General features: G+C 43.0%; 1 pseudogene; it reads left to right on the top strand.

The window, feature by feature from the left end:
- The first annotated feature begins 7,254 nt into the window (after positions 1–7,254).
- LOC124614286 lies at positions 7,255–7,371 on the top strand (annotated as a pseudogene).
- Positions 7,372–21,647: the final 14,276 nt, after the last annotated feature.

Genomic DNA, 21,647 nt, shown 5'->3' with positions numbered 1-21,647 from the left:
ACTTCCGGGTTTAAGATGGTTTTTAATGTCAGTGACTCGACGCAGAGTATGCGGACGTTTAATAATTAGAGCTACTGTCATAAAGTGGAAAGTGTTTACAGCAGTTAAGGGAGGGCATAATGAGTAGTTCAAGTGAAGAGGAATGTTAATAGTGCGAATAGGAACACTCAACCCTTGTTTTGTCGGTGGCGGTCTCGCTTTACTCGAGAAGACAGTGTGGGACTGGTCACATATGGAGATTGCAGATTGAAACTGATTGTAAGTGGCCGATGCTATTTACAGTGGGAGCTGAAGGACGAATTGCCTTAAATGTGATAGTCGTATGTAAGGCGGCTTTAATTTCGGTTTGGAATCAAAGTTCCACTATATGACCGTGATAGTAATACAAGGTGCATACGAGTGAGGAATTTTCAAGTTCTTTACACTGTTCATGGTGGCTCAAGATCAGTTTTCTTCCGTGTGGCCGAACGCCTAGAACTGTTCTTGTCATCTTGTATGCAATAAAATTCATGCAGCCACAAGCCTGCGCAATGACGTATTGGATGCCTGCTGTTTACTGTTCGAATACAGCGTTTTGCGCTGCCGCTGTCGTCGTTTCGTGGCGTCTCTGGGAACTCGCTGCTGAGACTTGCACCATGGGTGGCCATTAGCAAGTTATTGCCGAAGCATTTTTTGTTCTGCAGCAAACTCAAAAACAGTGACGTAACGAGGCAGAGACTTGGGCCCGCACACACACACACACACACACACACACACACACACATACTGCTCTAATGATGTCAGTCTTTTAATGCGCAGTGCTGGCGAACTGTAACGTCCTTCTACGGTGGCGCAACGCTTTTATCGAGACTCGCGACGTTACACCAGTAGTTAATCAAATATGTGTCGTTCTTGTCTCTTTTCGAGAAAAGCTCTGCATGTTATTTATAGGAGGACCTTGAATATTGTGACCATTCGCTTCATCTACGAACTTCAGCAGGAATTAGAAGTGATTTATAGCTGACTTGATGCGTAAATATAGTTTCGTAACAAGCGACCCTGTAATGTTTTCCTGGAAACCGCTTCACAGTGGAGGGAATGCCATACATCTTTCGACGTTGGACGTCTAAACATTTTCCGTGTCGCCGTTCGTTTTCTGAAAGTCAACATTGACACTTTTCACACTAACAGTGGACATAATAGCCAGCTTCTCATTACAACTGAGGTGGTTGTAGTGCTACGCAAAAAAGTGATCTCGAAGAAAGATCGATATGCTACATGCATAAAAATCTGTAAGAGACTTTTTAATATTTCAAATTTTCTCTTATTTCTAGAAATGATTCACTCTGATCTACTCATCCGCATGCAAGGGATAACAGGGATGGTTTCTTACAATTACGTTTTACTGGTTTCACGAAATAGATTAAATTTTAAATTAGCATCAGGTTCGCTGTACACCTCTTCCCAGTCTAACTATTCCGAGCTTTCTCCAAAATTTGCAATCTTGTTAAATCGTTAATTAAATGCACTATTTTGAAGAACTGTTTTGTATTACTGTAGGGAGGTATGTCATATACTGTAACTAACTGCACATCGAACCAAGTAATACTTAGTCATTCTTTCTGTCAGACTGTTTCAGAAAATCTACCTTAGAATCACTACAAATAGTAATTCATCTCCTCTGTCTGACAGATGGTATAACAAAGAATCCAAGGTTTTCAGAAATAACTGAAGGTTTCCCTGGAGGACATAAACACAGCTACAATTATAAAAGTACAATTATTTAGTTTAAGCTCACAAGCACATGTTTCTATGTGTTTCTCTACACAATTTTTTTTTGCTTTCTAAATTTTTCGCACACTGATATATTTTAACATGTATGGCAACTCCACCTCTCTCCGTAGTGTCTCCATTTACATGTGCTGAAAGCAAATATCCACCTGCATTTAACTTTCCATATCTGTGCCTATATGATGTTCAGAAAGACATAGTACATCTGTTCCACCCTCGGTTTCTAAATTTTCTAAACAAACGAGAATCTCATCTACTTGGTTTTTTAATTTCCTGCTATTCTGATGCAATATGCTAACTCGCGGTACTTTTATGAGAGTCTTGTGCTTTACTAACACTTTTAAGAGAATCTTATGATTGACGTCTCAAGTACTTGCCTGTCTGAGCTCGTTAAGCTTTATTTAATTCGATGTTGAATCATTGGACTGTGGTCTTAGCATAAAAAATAGGTACTCCCATCGGTTTCAGTGCCCCCGGCCATGTTTGTTTCTTGTAAATTTGACACCTTCCTCTAGTTTTTCTCCACTAAGAAAAGGGGTCAATTTTTTCCTTTGGTACTGTAGCACTGGAGTCAGGTGTAGGAGTAGTTTTCTTGAATTTTTTGAACATATTCCCGTTCTTGGAATCCCCCTCGTGAATTTCCCTTCTCCAGCAGATAATCAATGTATTTGCAAGATTACGTTGAAACTGTCTGAGAGAAATATGTTTTTCAGACAGGGTCTTGCAGTCTTCTCTATATTTCAACCAGATATTGGCAACAGTTATTGTTGCTATGGTCATAACATACAAAAGTATCATCTTCTTGATTTTATGGGATATTTGTATAGAGATGTCGACATATCATGACGATCTACTCCTTCCATATCACGATTGTACCTTTGAACAGTGGACGGTCTTGGGACAGGAATATGCTCTTTCCTAGTCCTGTCTCATCTTTTCCCATGTCGTTTGGCTATGGACAGGCTAGCGAAGATGCAAATGTATAACATTTGTTACCATTTCACAATGATGGACTTGACTATTGTGTCAACTTCGGAAGCTATGTACCACGTCCCAGCGTTTTTATTTGCTTTTCCTCACAGTGAGTACATTTCTTGAATCATTCAGCTATTATTGTGCCTGCATAACAAATATTCGTTTTCAGAAGGTTCTGAGCAACACAGTACCATGTGAAGGAACTGTCTGCATAAAGCCTTTAAAAGCAATTGTCTTCCAATTCTTCAGTTAGCTTCAGCACAACAAAATGCAACCAAGGCTTTCCCACCCACTTGCTTTGTTGCCTTAGAAGATGCACGTTGGTAGACATAAAAACCATACAAGTTTCCTGAGGAATCGGCTCCAGCCCACATTTTCAAATCCCATCTTGTTGGCTTGTTTTGAATATACTGTCGAAGATTGCTGCATCCTTTGAGAGGAGTCATTATTTCGTTAACGCACTGATGATGCTCAAGTAAGTTGTTGGGATATAGTAAGCCATGGTCGAATATTCCATAGCTTATTTTCTGGCTTTCTCGGATCAGTAACAGAAAGACTGATTTGGAAATACATCAGAGATACTAGTTTCTGACAGCGGTTTTCAGCCATCATATTAGAAACCAGATTGTACGCCATATATACACTCCTGGAAATGGAAAAAAGAACACATTGACACCGGTGTGTCAGACCCACCATACTTGGTCCGGACACTGCGAGAGGGCTGTACAAGCAATGATCACACGCACGGCACAGCGGACACACCAGGAACCGCGGTGTTGGCCGTCGAATGGCGCTAGCTGCGCAGCATTTGTGCACCGCCGCCGTCAGTGTCAGCCAGTTTGCCGTGCCATACGGAGCTCCATCGCAGTCTTTAACACTGGTAGCATGCCGCGACAGCGTGGACGTGAACCGTATGTGCAGTTGACGGACTTTGAGCGAGGGCGTATAGTGGGCATGCGGGAGGCCGGGTGGACGTACCGCCGAATTGCTCAACACGTGGGGCGTGAGGTCTCCACAGTACATCGATGTTGTCGCCAGTGGTCGGCGGAAGGAGCACGTGCCCGTCGACCTGGGACCGGACCGCAGCGACGCACGGATGCACGCCAAGACCGTAGGATCCTACGCAGTGCCGTAGGGGACCGCACCGCCACTTCCCAGCAAATTAGGGACACTGTTGCTCCTGGGGTATCGGTGAGGACCATTCGCAACCGTCTCCATGAAGCTGGGCTACGGTCCCGCACACCGTTAGGCCGTCTTCCGCTCACGCCCCAACATCGTGCAGCCCGCCTCCAGTGGTGTCGCGACAGGCGTGAATGGAGGGACGAATGGAGACGTGTCGTCTTCAGCGATGAGAGTCGCTTCTGCCTTGGTGCCAATGATGGTCGTATGCGTGTTTGGCGCCGTGCAGGTGAGCGCCACAATCAGGACTGCATACGACCGAGGCACACAGGGCCAACACCCGGCATCATGGTGTGGGGAGCGATCTCCTACACTGGCCGTACACCACTGGTGATCGTCGAGGGGACACTGAATAGTGCACGGTACATCCAAACCGTCATCGAACCCATCGTTCTACCATTCCTAGACCGGCAAGGGAACTTGCTGTTCCAACAGGACAATGCACATCCGCATGTATCCCGTGCCACCCAACGTGCTCTAGAAGGTGTAAGTCAACTACCATGGCCAGCAAGATCTCCGGAACTGTCCCCCATTGAGCATGTTTGGGACTGGATGAAGCGTCGTCTCACGCGGTCTGCACGTCCAGCACGAACGCTGGTCCAACTGAGGCGCCAGGTGGAAATGGCATGGCAAGCCGTTCCACAGGACTACATCCAGCATCTCTACGATCGTCTCCATGGGAGAATAGCAGCCTGCATTGCTGCGAAAGGTGGATATACACTGTACTAGTGCCGACATTGTGCATGCTCTGTTGCCTGTGTCTATGTGCCTGTGGTTCTGTCAGTGTGATCATGTGATGTATCTGACCCCAGGAATGTGTCAATAAAGTTTCCCCTTCCTGGGACAATGAATTCACGGTGTTCTTATTTCAATTTCCAGGAGTGTATTTTCCAATAAAATCGCTCATTAGGCATGTTGGCCAACCCCTTTGGAAATTCATACCTAAAACTTGATCTAGCTCAACAATGGTAATGTCATTAGTTGTACGCAATTTCTCAGTGCTATAAATATATAAATACTAGTTTGTTAAAGACAGAGTTCCAGCACCTCACGCGTCGTAATATAGGGCTGAATTACTTCTTCAGGTTGATCTGCTGAAAGCTGCAAAAGTGGATGAAATTTCTGAAGTAAAGTCATCACCGATCTGTGACAACTACGTACCTTCTAGAAAATCCTCAGGATTAACGGAATCAAAAACAGCTGACTCTTACGCCAACTCCACAGCAAAGGAAGTTTCCCCGCCGTCTTAAAAACTGCCAAAATTTGTCGGAATTTCTTCGCTATCATTGAATTTAGACCAATCACTTTCACTGGGATTATTTATAACACCAAGAATGCCATCAAAGTCATTAAATGAAAGTAAAAGAGAAATACCCAGACATCACAGAGACGAACTTTCATAAACATAACTCTAAATTCCCTCCGTTACACATAAGTAAGATGAGTTCTTTTTGTGTTTGACGTATACAGCAATACACATAACAAAAGAACTGATATAATTGGTCCACTATATTTTACTAACAGAGAGAGTATTCAATTTAAACTGATTAAAAACCAAGAATCGACCGATGAATCAGCTAACATATTACCCACATAAACAAAGGATCTCACGTAGCTTCCGCGGCATGACGGCAACCAATTTCTGCACTGGTACACCTAAAAAGTTACAAAATGTTCAAAGATAATATTTCTGCAATAGTTCCAATTATTCCTTACTGAATGCGCTGCATGGCTAGTAAAAGTGTGTAGCAGTGGACAAAGATGTCCTAGCACAGGCTAAAGACAGATAAAAACCATATAAACCTTACGTAACATACATGTAACTGGGACTACCAGAAGGTTACAAAGAGCATCTTAAACACTTGTACGGCTCATTAACAAAAACTGATTTAAAACCAAAGCGCGTTTTGTTTATACTTGATGAGCGGTTTTGGTTTGGTGCCGGCCGGAGTGGCCGAGCGGTTCTAGGCGCTTCAGTCTGGAACCGCGCAGGTTCGAATCCTGCCTCGGGCACTGATGTGTGTGATGTCCTTAGGTTGGTTAGGTTTAAGTAGTTCTAAGTTCTAGGGGACTGATGACCTCAGATGTTAAGTCCCCATAATGCTCAGAGCCATTTGAACCTTTTGTTTTTTTGGTTTGGTAAGCATCTTCAGACCAAATTGTCCATGACGAAATGACAACATTGACAGCGTAGATAAAGTCATACCTTATACTACAGAGCAATCCAGCAACCAGTGAACTGGCACGAACTGCTTGGATAAGCATAGGGAACGTGTTCTTTCTTATCCCTCGAAATCCGACCCGCTTAAGGATCGCAGTTTTGTTCAGCCAATTATAAGACAAACTGACAGTGGGGCGGATGGGGAACCACCATTGGTAATATGCAGGAGGCACTTACCAAGCCCGGAATACGCCTGACAACCAAGGGAAACTTCCCGAAAACCTTCGACGGAATCGGAGGACTGGAACCATAATAATTTATTTCTGGGACATCGTCCTTCGATGAGGACTGATACTGTCCCAGTTAAACATTAAAATGTCGCATACGTGTATGGTGTGTATATGTTGTATATGTATGTGTGTGGTGTGTGTGGGTGGGGGGGGGGGGGCGTTAGGGGCTCTGTGTGTGTGTGTGTGTGTGTGTGTGTGTGTGTGTGAGTGAGTGAGTGAGTGAGAGAGAGAGAGAGAGAGAGAGAGTGGGAGAGGGAGAGCCAGAGGAAGAGGGAGAGGGTGAGGGAGAGGGGGAGGGAGATTTCGTTTCGTTCTTCACTTAGGATATACTGCGAACAATGTCGATAAGATTTTGAAGCTCAGCACTCTTCTGATCGCAGAGTTACTACACAACCGGACCAGTTTTTACGTTATTTAATGTAATATAAGTACTCTTACGAGTAAGTTGATGTATCGCGCGTGGTCTTGTGTAATAGATGCATTTCTGACAGCCGCCATTACCGCATTTTTGACTCAAGTAAAGTTAGATGAATTACGTAATACGAATCAATTAGCATCAGAATTTAGTCGATTTGTACACGAAAGTGCACTGCACACTGTAGAATGTATGTATTGAAAGAACCTGCGGTCACGGTGACATTTCCTTCGGGAAATACTATTACCTTCTTATGGACATTTTTCGATTTGCATATTGAAGAACAATGATCTACTTTTCATCGATGAAGCCGTGGACGGATTCCTGGCGATTTACGGATATCGATTAATAAGTTCTCTATAGATTACAGCTTCGGAGATTACTTGCAGCACCAGACTACCAGATTGTTCAGAAAACTATACGACAAACGCTAGGAAATTAATGGTAGAACTAAATGGTAAAATGGCAACGGCCTTGCCGCAGTGGATACACCGGTTCCCGTGAGATCACCGAAGTTAAGCGCTGTCGGGCGTGGCTGGCACTTGGATGGGTGACCATCCAGCCGCCATGTGCTGTTGCCATTTTTCGGGGTGCACTCAGCCTCGTGATGCCAACTGAGGACCTACTCGACCGAATAGTAGCGGCTCCGGTCAAAGAAAACCATCATAACGACTGGGAGAGCGGTGTGCTGACCACACGCCCCTCCTATCCGCATCCTCAACTGAGGATGACACGGCGGTCGGATGGTCCCGATTGGCCAGTTGTGGCCTGAAGACGGAGTGCGTCTTTTTTTTTAAATGGTACAATAAGATTTCAAAGTGAGAATTCATTTAGACTTGTTTAATGATTTTTCATCCGGTCGACACAGAGTTAATTTCAGTCAGTTAGAGAGGTATTTTAAGTGATAATGTGATATTGCTGTTTGCGTTGGTCAGGATCCCGCAATTGGGATGCGAATACGTGGAATACATGGGTTCTGGAGAGCCATACTCGAGGACATGCAGAATCACAATGGTTGCGCGTGAGTAGCGCTCGAGAAGACAGACATGCTGTTCGGTTGGCAGTGGAAGTTCGCGTAGCGACGTCACGTTCCTTGGAAATGTAATAGTTTCCAGCTAGGCAAGTATCCACATAGAAAGTGCAACGACATTTGGAACACCTCTGGCCATCAGCAGGAATACCTTTGTTGCTGCTTCCTTTGACACAGTCGCAGAGAGGGGCCGCGATGTTTGTGTACGCAATGACGAAATCGGACACAGGATCCAGGTTCTGCGCATCACGATAGACATATAGGTGTTTGGAGAGAGAACGTTGCCAGAAAGCATTTTTCACCAGCATAGTATGGGCCCAACGCCTGGCCTGACGCTATGGGGTACCAATACCACCCCCTCTGGTTCGAAGAACCGGTAAGCTGAACAGCAGCAGCGTGCACCTCAGTAGGTATGGGAAGGGGGGGGGGGGGGCTGGCAAAGCTTATAGGTGACAGTGTAGTGGGTGGTGGTGGGGTAACTCTTGGAAAAATTCCTGTAGTAGTTGGTGTTAGAGTTGCACCTTTTTTAGACTGAAGTCAGCTGATAGGTATACCTGCTTAAAGGAAGCCCTCTAAGGAATCACCTACAGAGGACGTAATGTTTCCAAGTACAGAAGAAATTAGCGTATTTCACCAGAATATAAGAGGTATTAGAGATAAAGTTAGTGAATTGCTTATAGATGTTGTCTCTGAAATTATTGGTATATCGGAGCACTACTTAAATAATTTGGCAATTTAGAGGCTTCCTTTACCAGGATACCGATTAACTGGCTGCTTTTCAAGGTGTTCCTTGCGAAGTGGGGGAGTGCCCATGTATGTAAAAAACAGTATTCCATTTGAATCCGTAGACGTATCAGGGCACTGCACTGAACAGATATTTGAATATTGTGCAGGGGCAGTTGAATGTAGTCAAACTAAACTTCTAATTTTTATTGTTTATAGTCCCCTAACTCTGACTTTAGAGCATTTCTGCTCAAGTTAGAGAGGGTTTTTGATTCACTTTATAGGAAGTACCAGAAATTCGTTATATGTGGTGATTTCAATATTAATTTTGTGTATGACTGTGCAAAAGAAAAAAATATGATCTGATGCATACTGTGTTTTTTCCAACTAGGATGCAGGGGAACAGTAGCACAATCATTGAAACTATTTTTATTCATTCTTAATTACTAGACGGGCATTCTGCTAGTAAAAGAGTAAATGGCCTTTCAGACCGTGATGCACAATTTTAACACTAAAAAGTTTTTCTACTCAAACAAATGTCACATATTATTACAAACTATGTAGGAAAACTAATCCAACGGCAATAGAGAGTGTTTTAAACCTCGTCAAGGTACAAGAGTGGCAGGATGTTTATAGTGCCGATAACATAGATGACAAATATAACGCTTTCCTTAACGCATTTTTCATGTTCTTTGAGAGGTGCTTTCCATTAGGACGTTCTAATCGGGGTACTAGTAGTAAAAGGCAGCCCGGGTGGCTGACTAGTGGGATAAGGATATCATGAGGAACAAAGCGGGAATTATATCAAAATGTTAGAAGTAGTCACAATCAAAACTCCAGTAGCCCATTACAAATAGTATTGTAGGTGCTTAAAAACGGTATTACACAAGCAAAGAGTATGTGGTACGCAAATAGAATATCTAATTCACTGGATATAATTAAAATCATATGGTCAGTTGTGAGGGAAGTGTCTGGTCAAGAGCACAAGGTCGACAATATAAAGTCAGTACATAATAAAAATATATCTGTTACTGACAAATAACTACAGTATTTAACATTCATTTTTTGAGCTGAATTAAATATCAATTTCGTTTCTACAGGGAATCATATAACACTCTTGGCAAATGCCTTTCCGAGATTGATGTCTGAAATACTCCCTTTTGATACAGACAAGGGAGAGATTGAGTCATCAATTAAATCACTGAAGACTAACGCCTCTCACGGATATGATGGAGTGCCTAGCAGAATATTAAAGTACTTTGATGCACATTTTAGCCCTGTACTTAGACATATTTGTTATTTTTCCTGCAGGAACGGTCAGTTTCTGTGAACGATTAAAGAACTCAGTAGTAAAGCCACTTTATAAAAAGGGTGAAAGGGATAACGTAGACAATTTTAGACCTATTTCTATGCCATCAGTATTTGTTAAGGTTATTGAAAAGGCTGTGTATGTAAGGATAATTGATCATTTTATATCACATAATTTGCTATCAAATGCACAGTTCGACTTCAGAAGTGGTTTAACAACTGAAAATGCTACATTCTCTTTTCTCTGCGAGGTACTGTATGGGCTAGACAAAAGGTTTCGAACGCTAGGCATATTTTTGGATTTAACTAAGGCGTTTGACTGTGTTTACCATAAAATATTGCTCCAGAATTTGGAGCATTACGGAATACGGGGAGTAGCTCACAACTGGTTCACCTCTTACTTTAACAACAGGCAGCAAAAGGACATTATTCACAGTGTTGAGAATGACTGTGATTTGGGGTCTGAGTGGGATACGGTCAAATGGGGGTGGGGTGGGGTGGGGGGTGCTCCGAGATCAGTGTTGGACCACTCCTGTTCCTTATTTATATAAAATATATGACTTCTAGAATTATGGGTAACTCTGAAATATTTCTGTTTTCTGATGACACTAGCTTGGTAGTAAAGGGTGTTGTGTGCAACACTGGCTCGGTTTGAAATAGTGCAGTTCATGACATGTTCAAGGCTTGTAGAAAATAAACTAACGCTAAGTCACAGTAAGACTCAGTTTTTACAGTTTCTAACACACAATCAAACAAAATCCGACGTTTTAATTTCACAGAATGGGAATATGATTAGTGAAACTGAGCAGTTAAAATTTCTCGGTGTTCAGATAGATAGTAAACAGTCGTGGAAAGCCCACATTCAGGTTCTTGTTCAAAGTCTTATCGCTGCCATTTTTACTATTCGAACGGTATCTGAAGTAAGTGGTCGTTCGACACGAAAACTAGTCTACTTTTCTTATTTTCATTTGCTCACGTCGTATGGTATTATATTTTGGGGCAATTCTTCCCCTTCTAAAAGATATTTTTAACTCATAAACGGGCGGTTCGGGCGATAAGTGGTGTAAGTTCGCGAACCTCTTGTCGACCCCTGTTCACTAATCTGAGTATTTTGACATTGACCTCCCAATATGTATATTCTTTACTGTCGTTTCCTGTTAACAATATCAGCTTATTTCCAAGAATAAGCAGCTTTCACTCAGTTTATACTCGGCAGAAATCCAACCTGCATTTGAATCGGACTTCCTCAACTCTTGTGCAGAAAGGTGTGCAGTATACTGCTGCATCCATTTTCAATAAGATACCACAAGAATTCAAAAATCTTAGCAGTAATCCACGCGCTTTCAAATCCAAACTGAAGAGTTTCCTCATGGGTCACTCCTTCTATTCTGTTGAGGAGTTCCTTGAAAAATTAAGCTGAATCTTATGTTATATTGTTGATTAAGTTCACTTAAACTTACGGCTTGACTTTATTTGGGCTCATAAAAATTTTATTTTTATCTTTTATCACTTTTATGTTGTAAATTCATGTACTGTTACGTTTCATGACCTTGGAGATTTGTTCCTCAATTTGGTCCTACGGAACTTGACGTGCAAATATAAAAAAAAAATGCATTACTGATGTGTTAAGAGCCATGATTGTGCACTATCTTCGAGGGTTCTGTAACGTTATCACTCAGCACGATAACACATTTTCACCCAGGCTGTCCTGAACTACCAGGAGTGTTCTCCAGACACCTCATCCACTGAGAAAAGCTGATTATGGTTTGCGCAGAGGCTGGGATGCCACCACTCGCCATCCATTGACGATTACTCGAATAGAATGAACTACCCGTATCTCTTGCATAAGCTCAGTTTGACTCGGTGCTCAGCTAGGTTAGAGCCACTGTCAATGCCAGGGGTGTACTCAATTTCGCATCATGTATGCCCCAGTTACTGTATATATACAAGAACTGAAATTTCGTTATTTGCTATCCTTGCTGGAATCCCAATTTTTATCGCCAGCATGATGGAAACAAACTGCTGGCTATTTTCCACTGTCCATCCGATTAGGAACGATCAGGTGGTCGGTCTCAAGCGACTCTCAACACTGAAGAGACTGGCTATTTCGAATTTACTAACGGTGAAAATGTATTATCATGCTGAGTGATAACATTACAGAACCCTCGAAGATAGTGCTCAATCATGGCCCTTAACAAGTCAGTAATGTATACTGCTGGCCATTAAAATTGCTACACCAAGAAGAAATGCAATTGACAAACGGGTATTCATTGGAAAAATATGTTATACTAGAAGTGGCATGAGATTACATTTTCACGCAATTTGGGTGCATGGATCCTGAGAAATCAGTACCCAGAACAACCACCTCTGGCCGTAATAACGGCCTTTATACGCCTGGGCACTGAGTCAAACAGAGCTTGGATGGCGTGTACAGGTACAGCTGCCCATGCTGCTTCAACATGATACCACAGTTCATCAAGAGTAGTGGGGGACACTGCAGGAGCCTCCACGAAGATTGCGTTCACCACTCGAACAACAAGCAATCGGGCGTCCCCTGGAAACGACCTAGTCGGCCAATCCTGCAAACACCGGAGCACCAAAACCAAAGATGACAAAACAACTCTCCGAAGAGACTCAAAAAAGGCCTTTATCAAGACCATCACTAGTGACAACTTCCTGCAATATTGAAGGCTTATCTGTAAATAAAGAAATTTTATTATCTGACATGTGCAAACGAAACAACTGTGATGTTTTAGTGTTACAAGAAACACACAGAGCACCCACTAGCCATAGACCAAAAATACAGGGCATGAAATTAGTTCTTGAGAGACCACACGAAAGGTACGGAAGTGCTATATTTGTGAAACCGAACTTAGACGTACGCTCCTGTGCTCTGACCTGCGAAGAAAACATAGAAATCTTAACTATTGAGCTACATTCATGTACTGTAACATCCGTGTACAAACCACCCGGTGCGAGGTTCAAATTTACGGAGCCTGGAAATTTCCATTCAAAAAACATGAAAGTTGTACTAGGAGATTTTAACTGTCACGGTCTCGCATGGGGTTATAAAGAGACAAATGACGATGGCGAAATGCTGGAGGCCTGGGCAGACCAGACTAAACTGAAATTGATACATGACCCAAAGTTGCCTGCATCATTTAACAGCGGAAGATGGAAACGAGGATATAATCCAGATAACATCTTTGTCTCCGAAAAGGTATCCCTGCAAACTGTAAAGCAAATCGAGGACCCAATTCCAAGATCGCAACACAGAGCAATAACTTGCTGCATTACTGCAGTAATCAAATCAGATGTAATGCCCTTCAAGAGACGCTTCAATTTCAAAAAAGCTCATTGGGAACTTTTCACAGAGGACCTTGATAAGGAGATCCTGGAAATTAATCCAGAGATACAAACATATGAAACTTTTATAGACCTTGTCAAGAAAATCTCTCGTCGGCGCATACCTAGAGGGTGCTGCACCCAGTATATCGCTGGACTCAATGGTAGCAGCAAGGAAGCTCTGAAAAAGTATGAAGAACTGTACAATAAGGACCCCTTCTCAGAGTAAACGATCCAGGCAGGTGAAGCACTGATGTCTGGTATCTCCGAAGCGAGAAAGGAAAAGTGGTGCAACCTCCTACAAGAGACGGACATGAAGCACAGCAGTAGGAAGGCATGGAAACTGGTCAAAAGTCTCAACAACGACCCAGCAGAACCACAACCAAATTACAGTGAAGTTACACCTGATCAGATAGCTCACCAACTACTCATGAACGGAAAAACTAAAAGGAAGATCAGGAATGGCAAAATTAAAAGAAAATTGAACGAGGAGATTAGCTTCCTAGCTCACCCGTTCTCCATTCAGGAGCTACAAGACGCCATCAAAGATTTGAAAAACAATAAGGCCGCTGGCCTCGACGATCTGAGATCTGAGCAAATTAAACATTTTGGACCGGGAGTACAAGCATGGATCCTAGAGCTAATGAATAACTGTATTACAACAATGCAAATTCCTAAACTGTGGAGGAAAGCCCGGGTTATTGCGTTACTAAAACCAGGGAAAGACCCAGCTGAAGCTAAAAATTTCCGGCCTGTCTCACTCCTTTGTCATTTATTTAAAGTGCTGGAGCGAATGATCCTCAAACGCATAGCTGATTATGTGGACAAAGTCCTCATTAACGAACAAGCTGGATTCCGACCAGGAAAATCATGCTGTGGCCAAATCCTGAATCTCACACAGTACATCGAAGACGGCTATCAGAGAGGAGAAGTAACTGGGGTCGCATTCCTGGATCTCAGTGCTGCATATGACACAGTTAACCATAAGTTGCTTACCCAGAAAGTGTATAATGTCACTAAGGACTACACCCTTTCTATGTTCGTGCAATGTATGCTACAGAACAGACGCTACTATGTAACCTTACAATCTAAAAACAGCCGATGGAGGACACAGAAAAATGGACTTGCACAGGGCAGTGTTTTGGCTCCAATATTATTTAACATCTATACCAATGATCTTCCCATCAGCCACCAGACACGAATGTTCATATATGCTGATGATGCAGCAGTGGCCACACAGGATAAAACCTTTGAACAAGTGGAGGAGAACCTCACAGGAGCCTTAACAGAACTTGCTACCTATTACGACGGCAATAATCTCAAACCAAACCCCAGTAAATCACAAGTATCCGCCTTCCATCTTAGGAGCAAACAAGCCAAACGGAAACTCCGAGTCATGTGGCAAGGGGAAGAGCTGAAACATACAAACAGCCCAAAATACCTGGGAGTAACATTGGACAGAGCACTTACTTTTAAGCAGCACTGTCACAACACTAAAAAAAAGGTCTGTGCCAGGAACAACATACTGCGGAAGCTAACAGGTTCATCGTGGGGAGCTCAACCACATGTTTTGCGCACCACAGGTCTGGTGCTGAGTATCTCAGCTGCGGAATATGCGGCGCCAGTTTGGAGGAACTCTGCCCACGCTAAGCAAGTTGACGTCGCCGTAAACGAAACTGTACGTATTGCCACAGGATGCCTCAAACCAACTCCCACAGACATCATTTACCCCATCATAGGCATAGCACCACCCACTATCCGCAGACAAGTAGCCGCCGAGATCGAAAGATCAAAACAAAAGAATGATCCTCGACACCCGATGCATATGCACCGAAAACAACGTGTCCGGCTGAAATCCCGCAGGAGTTTCATTGAAACTACTGAAGAGCTCGCCACCAAGCCCGTCGCAAGGCGGCTATCTCTCTGGGAAGAAATGGTGCCACACTCCACAATGGAACTACTTGAGGAGGGATCTGCAGGATTTCAACTACCTTTTACAACTTGGAGGTCATTAAACCGGCTGCGCACTGGAGTAACTGGGTGCAAATCAAACCTATTTAAATGGGGCTACAGTGATAGCGATAGGTGTGAATGCGGAGCAATACAGGACTTGGACCACCTACTGATCTGCCCAGACATGTCTATGACATGCACTAAAGATGATATTTTGAAAGTCAATGGCAAAGCAATCTACGTTGCTAATTACTGGGAAGGGAAGATATAATTGGTGCATCCGGACACGGAAGAAGAAGAAATCAAGAGTAGTGACTGGCGTATTGTGACGAGCCAGTTGCTCGGCCACCATTGACCAGAAGGTCTCAATTCGTGAGAGATATGGAGAATGTGCTGGCCAGGGCAGCAGTAGAACATTTTCGGTATCCAGAAAGGCCCGTATCGGACCTGCACATGCGGTCGTTCATTATCCTGCTGAAATGTAGGGTTTCGCAGGGATCGAATGAAGGGTAGAGCCACGGGTCGTAACATATCTGAAATGTTACGTCCACAGTTCATAGTTCCGTCAATGCGAACAAGAGCTGACCGAGACGTGTAACCAATGGCACCCCATACCATCACACCGGGTGATACGCCAGTATGGCGATGACGAATACATGCTTCCAATGTGCGTTCACCGCGATGTCGGCAAACACGGATGCGACCATCATGATGCTGTAAACAGAACCTGAATTCATCCGAAAAAATGACGTTTTCCCATTCGTGCAGTTAGGTTCGTCGTTGAGTACACCATCGCAGGCCCTCCTGTCTGTGATGCAGTGTCAACGGTAACCGCAGCCATGGTCTCCGAGCTGATAGTCCATGCTGCTGCAAACGTCGTCGAACTGTTCGTGCAGATGGTTGTTGTCTTGCAAACGTCCCCATATGTTGACTCAGGGATCGAGACGTGGCTGCACGATCTGTTACAGCCATGCGGATAAGATGTCTGTCATCTCGACTGCTAGTGATACGGGGCCGTTGGGATCCAGCACGGCGTTCGGTATTACCGTCCTGAACCCACCGATTCCATATTCCGCTAACAGTCATTGAATCTCGACCAACGCGAGCAGCAATGTCACGATACGATAAACCGCAATCGCGATAGGCTACAATCCGGCCTTTATCAAAGTCGAAAACGTGATGGTACGCACTTCTCCTTCTTACACTAGGCATCACAACAACGTTTCCACCAGGCAACGCCGGTCAACTGCTGTTTGTGTATGAGGAAACGTTTGGAAACTTTCCCCATGTCAGCACGTTGTAGGTGTCGCCACCGGCGCCAACCTTGTGTGAATGCTCTGAAATGCTAATCATTTGCATATCACAGCATCTTCTTCCTGTCGGTTAAATTTCGCGTCTGTAGCACGCCATCGGCAAGGTGTAGCATTTTTAATGGTGAGAAGTGTATTTTTTTGGTTTTATTTACACGTCAAATTTACGTATGTATTAGATTGCAGAATAAATATTAACGTCTGTCACAGTTGCCGAAAGGACTGGCTGGAGGGGGGATAACGTGGAAGCAGAATTTCCTCTTCTGAGTGCTCGAGGCGGCAGATAGCTGAAGCGCCCGCACTGTTGTCGGCTGTTCCTGATAGCCGCTACTGCAGCCGACTCTGCTCACACTTGTTTTCTTTCCAAAGTTGTCACCCATCAAGTGATGTCTGTCTCGCCGTCGGAACGAAATGTACTCATCTCCTTCCTGCTGGACCATGTCAACTCTTAGTAGCTCTCTTGAGAGAGAAAAGAGCGAAACTCCTATCATTTCTCATCATCACTGTCATCATCATCATCATCATCATCATCATCATCTTCACTTTTAGTGATGAGGTGGCCGAGCGGTTCTAGGTGCTACAATCGGGAACTGCGCGACCGCTACGGTCGCAGGTTCGAATCCTGCCTCGGGCGTGGATGTGTGTGACGTCCTTAGGTTAGTTAGGTTTAAGTAGTTCTAAGTTCTAGGGGACTGATGACCTCAGCAGTTAAGTCCCATAGTGCTCAGAGCCATTTGAACCATTTGATGAGGTGCTACGCTTAGTCATGTCATCAATTCTTGAGTTTTGCAAGACTGTTTCTTCATGCAGTACATATTAGGTGCATTCAGTTCGTAAAGGGTTCTGATGTTCTTTTTTGATAAAACAATCACTCAGTAATTTGAAATTTGTGCCATTCAAGATAATCTTCTTGCAGCCATACATTGGAGGTCGTCATAAAGCAGTGACTCATTTTCTTCTTCTTCATGAAGTCGGCAATGCAGCCGTCATGAATTAGACTTACTTCCGCAAACCTTCTTGTACAGACCACTGCAGTAACAGCTTGCTACATCAACATATGGCAGCACTGTATAAGTTTAGAAAATGGCCCACATTCACATAAGCATAAATCAACAGTGCTCTGTGAATGAATTCCTTGCTGCAGAAGATGAAACGACCAGTCGCATTCATGAAAGGCTGAAGAACGTGTGTCGAAATGCTACAGTAGACATCAGCACCCTAGTTGTGTTTATGTGTGCATACTTGCAAATTGTGTATTATTATGTGTACCATATACACGGCTACAAGTTGTGTGCGATTCCAAAAATATTGTATATACACTGATCAACCAGTACATCATGACCACCTACCTAATAGCCGGTATGTCCAATTTTGGCATGGATAACAGTGCCGATGGTATGGAAGCAGTGAGGCCATGGTAGGTTGCTGGAAAGAGTTGGCACCACATCTGCACACGCATTGCAAGACTACACTGGTCTTGCGGTATGATTTTAAAGACTACAGCCGACTATGAGCTTATGCCCTGAGAGCAATCATTTTAACTAATTAGCCTTCCACTTGCCAACTGGCCCATGTGTTTCTTTACTTGATTTTGCCCTTTGACAGTGGTTGCTATTGTTGTTAGCATGCATTAGAGGTTATTACTTTTATCACAATCTAAATGAACTTGAATGTTGAAAAAATGTAATGAAATAGTGATTCTGCCATTATTGTAGTCAATTACTGATGGCTGATTAATGTATCAACAAGGGATTGATGTTCTATAAAAAATATGGCAAAAGTTTATTGATCATAAAACAGGGAAGCATTATCGATCGATCGGTCGGCAACAGCTCGCCTCAGAAATTCGAAATGACAGGAAACAATCTTGCAAATACTGTAGATTCAGGTTTTGCGTCCTCACCGTTTCCTCAAATAAGTCAAGACACATTTTCTGCTTTTCAAAATGCGAATATTGTCGGTTCAAAGGCACTGCCGAATAGCACTGATGAACATGTTTCAGACACCAGTGGAACAAACGCTTGAACAAACACGTGAAGGTTTAACTGCTGAGTTACTTAAAATCGAATCGAAATGTCAAAAAGTCTGTAACGACGTAAAAACACAAATTTGTGAGCATTTTCAACCTTTTTTTCACGTCATGAAAATGCATTACAGAATCACGAAGCAGCCATAAAAGAACTGCAAACCATTGTTCATGAAAATCACGACACCTTGCCAGCTAAAATTGACTCAGTTGCATCTACCGATTCGGTTACACAACTCGCAAAAACTCAGGAGAACTTAAAGGACACAGTAGATACGATTTCAACACAATGGACACTCTGAAACTTGGCTCAGAAAAACACACTGAGGAAATCTGTTCACTATCGGAGAAAGTAGCAGAACTTTAGGATCAGTTCACTAACTTATCTACAAAGGTAGATGATGATCTGAATGACACAAGACCTGTAGCCTTCACTGACACAGAAGAGTATGAACAAATTAGAAAATTCAAACAAAATCAGAATCAAATTAATACGCAACACCAAAGAGAAATCCGGGAAGTACAAGATCAGTTGACACAGGTAATACAAGAATTACGTATTTCAGAGGACACTCGCGCTCCAACACGGGAAGAGGGACTTAGAAATGCGGAAAAGCCACAAAATAATAACTTGTAGGGATTATTGAAAGTCAGATTGCGTTGCGCTAAAAAATATTGTGTGTCAGTTTAAGCACAGTCATGTATAATTTTTCTAAGGAGACGTTTCAAATTCAATGGCGACAAGTGAAAATTTGTGCTGGATCGGGTCTCGAACACGGATATCCCAATATCCCACTTTACGCGAGCCATCGCCTTAGTTGCTTCGGCTGTTCAGCCAAAATTCGCAACTTGTGGCACACTACATACAGAGCCTCCCCAGCATGTTACCCTCATTGCTCCCACCCTCACAGTAATTACCGCTAGCGATCGGATTAACAGTGCATCTGCACTGAACGATCATTAACTGCTACCATGCGCGTATGTTTATCATCTACGTGTAGTGTCTGTCCTTTCGGACATGCCTTGGCGGCAGTTAATAAGCGCCAAGGATGTGGTGGGTGACAGGTTGGGAATTTTGGTTGGAAGTGGAGTGTGCTCGGATAGCCAAAGCGCTTAAGGCGATATCTTGTGTAAATTGGGAACTCAGAAATCGAGTCCCAGTCTGACACTAATTTTCACTTGACGCCACTGAATTTATTTGAAAGCCTGATGGCGACAAATGTCGGAATTTCTGTTTCGTCTTGAATCCTTTATTTTACGTGTAAGTTGAACATTCTATTTTGAATTTCACTAGAGTAGACGCAGAAGTCATAAATATTCAGTATTCAATGTTAACGAAAAAATGTGTCACAGGCCCAATCAAGGTTTCCTTCACTGGGTCATGCAGTTTCCATGAATGCACTATAAAGTAATAGCTGTTAAATACTACTCACATCTAAATACATAAATTTTTTATTTTTAGGTGCTTTTTATTGGCATCTGAAACCAAATACTACGATTCGAAACCAAGGAGGCTAAAAGTAGAAATAGCTCCTTCGAAGGTGAAAGGAGAGCATATTTCTCTGTTTATCGAAACATTTACAAACCAGCAGAAAAAAATAACAAAAATCATACTTAAATTTTGTTCGTAGTGGCATACTTAGAGCTAAAATTAGGCAAAATTGGAGCTGGCTCATTCAAGCCAATTCCCAGTGCATTGTTCAACAGCACCTAGTCACCGTCCACAGTACATAGCTTCATGTTGGGAATACTACAAAATGGTGTGAAATCCTCGTAATTTCGAATGACGGCTGCAGAAATTTAGTTGTTATTACCTTATCATTACGACGTTTAAATCATGAAGCTAGGCTAAAGAAGGCTAACGAACGAGAGAGAGTGGATTCGGCCGAACCTTGGTGGCCAACTATTTGCGTTCAGTTTATCAGCTATACCAAATTAAGGGCTTGGGGCCAAGCGCTTCGACCACGTGGAATCACAGTTGACTCTGACAACTTCCCGACGTTGCTCCCGTTTTGTTGTTTTTATAAAGTAGAGTTTTAATTACGATTTCACCAGTCGATATTATGAGAGAAGGAGTGGATTTAGCAGTTGTCGTATGTGCAGCTTTTATTTTAAAGTTGCTGGTCACCACGAAAAGAAGAAGAAGAAACGACGTTGGTGGATGACTCCTCTTTTAAAAAGTAAGCAGCAGTCTACGGGGACAAAATTAATGTGTGACCTTAAAGTTGAATTGGACTACGGGCTACTTCATAACTTTTTTCGGAATGAAAGCTACGGATTTGGAATTGTTATTGAACTGTGTAGGCCCTAAAATTTCGAACACGTCTTTTAGCAGAGCTGCACCTGGAGCACTAACTTTATAGTCACTCCCAGTGCTGTTTCTCCTTGTCGTTCGCGGACAAAAGATGTCAGTAAAGACCCCATTTTCCTTTTCACATCGCGCATATCACTTTCTAATAGCTGAGTTTCTTCCTTTCAAATATTTAATCTTTTCTGTTGTTTTTAAAATCGCAGTTCGTAGGGGCCCACAAATATTTCCATTCACAATAAAACTCTATCACCTTTAATGCTCTCTCCATATTCCACTCTACACTTTAGTATTTTTAAAAACAGTAAACACACACCCTCAGTGAGACCAGGCATTGCCTGCAGGTGCAACAGGACTTGAAATTAACTTTTGTAGGACAGCCACAAGTTGCAGTCAGTATATTTTATTCAAGCAAATCTTATTAAAGAGTTTTATTACGAAATGAATCAATGACAATTACACTACTGGCCATTAACGTTGCTACACCACGAAGATGACGTGCTACAGACGCGAAATTTAACCAACGGGAAGAAGATGCTGTGATATGCTAATGATTAGCTTTTCAGAGCATTCATACAAGGTTGGCGCCGGTGGCGACATCTACAACGTCCTGACATAAGGAAAGTTTCCAACCGATTTTTGCCTGGTGAAACGTTGTTGTGATGCCTCGTGTTCGGAGGAGAAATGCGTACCATCACGTTTCCGACTTTGATAAAGGTCAAATAGTAGTCTATCGCCATGGCGGTTTATCGTATCAAGACATTGCTGCTCGCATTGGTCGAGATCCAATGACTGTTAGCGGAATATGGAATCGGTGGGTTCAGGAGGGTAATACGGAACGCTGTGCTGGATCC

Source organism: Schistocerca americana, chromosome 4 (assembly GCF_021461395.2).
Source record: "Schistocerca americana isolate TAMUIC-IGC-003095 chromosome 4, iqSchAmer2.1, whole genome shotgun sequence".
In the NCBI taxonomy this organism is placed as follows: domain Eukaryota; kingdom Metazoa; phylum Arthropoda; class Insecta; order Orthoptera; family Acrididae; genus Schistocerca; species Schistocerca americana.
The sequence above is the reverse complement of the archived record's forward strand: the minus strand, read 5'-3'. Positions and strand labels throughout refer to the sequence as shown.